Genomic DNA, 3,730 nt, shown 5'->3' on the forward strand with positions numbered 1-3,730 from the left:
CACAAAGTGGATCCATGACATAAATGTAAGACCTAAAACTATAAAACTCTTAGAAGAAAACATAAGGCACAGTTTCACTACATTGGATTTGGCAGATTTCTTGGCTATGACACCAAATGCGTAGGCAAAAAAAGAAGGAATAGACAAATTGGACTTCATAAAAATTTTTAAGTCTTGTGCATCAAAACACACTATCAACAGAATAAAATGGCAACCCACAGAGTTGGAGAAAATATTTGCAATTCATATATCTAATAAGAGATTAATATCCAGAATATAGAGAACTCCTAAAACTCAAAAAAAAGAAAAAACCAACCAGATTCAAAAATGAGCAAAGATCTTGAATAGACATTTCTACAAAGAAGATATACCAATGGCCAATAAGCACGTGAAAAAGATGCTCAACGTCACCAATCATTATGGAACTGTACATCAAAACTACAATGAGACCGCCTCACATCCATTAGGATGGCTACTTTAAAAACAACAACAACAAAGTAACAAGTGTTGACCAGGATCTGGAGAAATTGAAACGTTTGTGCACTGTTGGTGGGAATGTAAAATGGTACAGCTCCTATGAAAAACAGTATGGCAGTTCCTCAAAAAGTGAAAAATAGAATTTCCATATGGTCCAGCAAATCTACTTCTGGGTATGTACTCCAAAGAATTGAAAGCAGGGTCTTGAAGACTCATGTTCATAGCAGCATTTTTCACAATAACTAAAACACAGAAGCAACCCAAAGTGTCCATCAATGGATGAGTAGATAAGCAAAATGTGGTACATACATACAATGGAATATTATTTAGCCTTAAAAAGGAAGGAAATTTTTACATATGTTACAACATAGATGAACCTTGAGGACGTTACGCTAAGTGAAACAACCCAGTCACAAGAAAGCAAATACTGTATGATTCCACTTATAGGAGGTACTTAGAAGAAGGGAGAAGGTACTTAGAAGAAGGGAGAATGGTGGTTTCCAGGGCTGGGGGAAGGAGGAAATGCGGAGTTATTGTTTAATGGGTATAGAGTTTCAGTTTTGATTAAAAGAGCTATGGAGATGGATGGTGGTGATAGTTGCACAACAATATGAATGTACCTAATGCTATGGAACTGTACACTTAATGATGGTTAAGATAGTAAATTTTATACTGTATGTATTTTACCACAATAAAAAAAATTGGGGGAAAACAAAGGCAGGTTGAACAACAGAAAGCCTACTACCAAGAAAAATACAAATAACTTGATAGTGATATCAGGTTACAGAATTGTCCCAAAAAGCATTAGGAAACATACAGAGACAGAAGAAGGAAAAAAACAAAAAGCTGAGATGTGAAGAATAGAAGTAGAAATAACATCTGTATAAAATGACTTCTGGGGGGTTGGGGGGGTGGGGAAAGGAGTAAATAATTCCCCAGAATAGCAGCTACAGTCAAATGGTTCATTAAAAAAATGTATTACGTGTGTAACATAGAAAGAGAGCTCTTATATGATAAAGTAAATGGAGTAAAATGTTGTCAATAGGAGAAACTGTTTATAAACAATGTTATATGGATGTTCTTTGTAGTATTCTTATACTTGCAACTTTTCTGTAAGTTTGAAATTAATTACAAATTTCAAAAATGTTTTTAATTTCCCAGATTAGAGAAAGAGATATATAACTGCTAAAAAGAGTGCAACAAATGCCAAACAAGATAGACTTAAAAGGTCTTTGCCACATCTACTACAAGAATGAAGGCCATTCTTAGCAATCAGATTGTCAGCATTCCAGAAAATGTCAACATCACTCTCAGGGGATGCACAGTTATTGTGAAGGGTCCCAAAGGAGGGACTTCAATCACATCAACATAGAACCCAGTCTCCTTGGAAAGAAAAAGAAGAGACTCCAGGTTGACAAATGGTGGGGAAATAGAAGGGAACTGGCTACTGTTCCCATTACCTGTTCTCATGTACAGAACATGATCAAGAGTGTTACACTGAGCTCCCATTACAAGATGAGATCTGTGTATGCTCATTTCCCCACCAACGTCATTATTCAGGAGAACAATTTTTTTGTTGAAACCTGAAATTTCTTGGGCAAAAAATACATCTGCAGGGTTCAGATGAGGCCAGGCATTTCTTGTTCAGTATCTCAAGCCCAGAAATAATTTCTTGAAAGAAAAGACTTTAAACTTGTATCAAATTCAGCTGCTTTGATTTAGCAAGCCACAACAGTTAAAAACAAGGATATCAGAAAAAATTTTGATGATATCTATGTCTCTGAAAAAGGAATAGTTCAGTAGGCTAATGAATAAGATTAAATTGTCCAGCTACAGAAACAACAAGATGCCAGATTATTCCTATGACTTATTTGTGATATAAAATAAAAGATGCAATAAAAGCCCAGTATTGATTTGGGGGGAGAAAAAAAGATAGACATTTAAAAATCTAGACAGTTTATGGTAAGATTTAAAAGACATCAAAGACAATGAGAAAAAAAATTTAAGTTTCCAGAGAGAAAAATAAAAGTTGGGCCCTCCCACTACAAAACATCTAGATGCTACAATAAACACACACTTTCCATACACAAAAGTCATCTCAAAAGGGATTAAAGACTTGAAAGTAAGACCTGAAACCATAAAACCAGAAGAAAACAGAGAGTAAGCTCCTTGATATCAGTCTTGATGATAATTTTTTGGATCTGACACCAAAAGCAAAGGCAACAAAAGCAAAAATCAAGAAGTGGGACTACATCAAACTAAAAAGCTTCTGCACGGCCAAGGAAACTATCAACACAATGAAAAGGCAACCTACCGAGTGGGAAAAAATATTTGCAAATCACATATCTGATAAGGGGTTAATATCCAAAATATATAAAGAACTCACACAACTCAATAGCAAAAAAATAAACAAGCCAATTAAAAAATGGGCATAGGAACTGCATAGACATTTTTCCAAAGAAGACATACAGATGGCCAACAAGCACATGAAAAAGTGCTCAACACCACTAATCATCAGGAAAATACAAGTCAAAACCACAATGAGATATCACCTCATACCTGTTAGAATGACTGATAAGTGATAACAAGTGTTGGCGAGGATGTGGAGAAAAGGGAACTCTTGTGCACTGTTGGTTGGAATGGAAAACAGTATGGAGGTCCTTCAAAAAATCAAAAATAGAACCACCATATAATCCAGCAATTCCACTTCTGGGTATGTGTCCAAAGGAAATGAACTCACTATATCAAAAAGATATCTGCACCCCTATGTTCACTGCAGCATTATTTACAATAGCCATGATGTGGAAACAACCTAAGTGTCCATCGACAAATGAATGGATAAAGGAGTGTGGTTTATATATACAGACACAATAGAATGTTTTTAAGCCATGAGAAAGAAGGAAATTCTGCCATTTGCAACAACATGGATGGACCTTGAGGACATTATGCTAAGTGAAATAAGTCAGACAGAGAAAGAAAAATACTGTATGATCTCACTTATATGTGGAATCTAATAAAACTGAACTCATATAAACTGACAACAGATAGGTGGTTGCTAGAGATGGAGGGAGGGGGGTGGGTAAAATGGGTAAAGCTGGTCAAAAGATACAAAATTCCAGTTATAAGATAAATAAGTCCTTGGGATGTAATGTACAGCATGGTGACTAAAGTTAACAATGCTATATTGTATATTTAAAAGGTGCTAAGAGAGTGGATTTAAAAGTTCTCATCACAAGAAAAAAATTGTAACTAT

The 3,730-nt window shown here is 35.3% G+C and overlaps 1 pseudogene; it reads left to right on the top strand.

Annotated features, from left to right (window-relative positions):
• The first annotated feature begins 1,617 nt into the window (after positions 1 to 1,617).
• LOC131412486 (large ribosomal subunit protein uL6-like) lies at positions 1,618 to 3,530 on the top strand (annotated as a pseudogene).
• The last annotated feature ends 200 nt before the right edge of the window (positions 3,531 to 3,730 follow it).

Source organism: Diceros bicornis, chromosome 13 (genome assembly GCF_020826845.1).
Source record: "Diceros bicornis minor isolate mBicDic1 chromosome 13, mDicBic1.mat.cur, whole genome shotgun sequence".
NCBI lineage: Eukaryota > Metazoa > Chordata > Mammalia > Perissodactyla > Rhinocerotidae > Diceros > Diceros bicornis.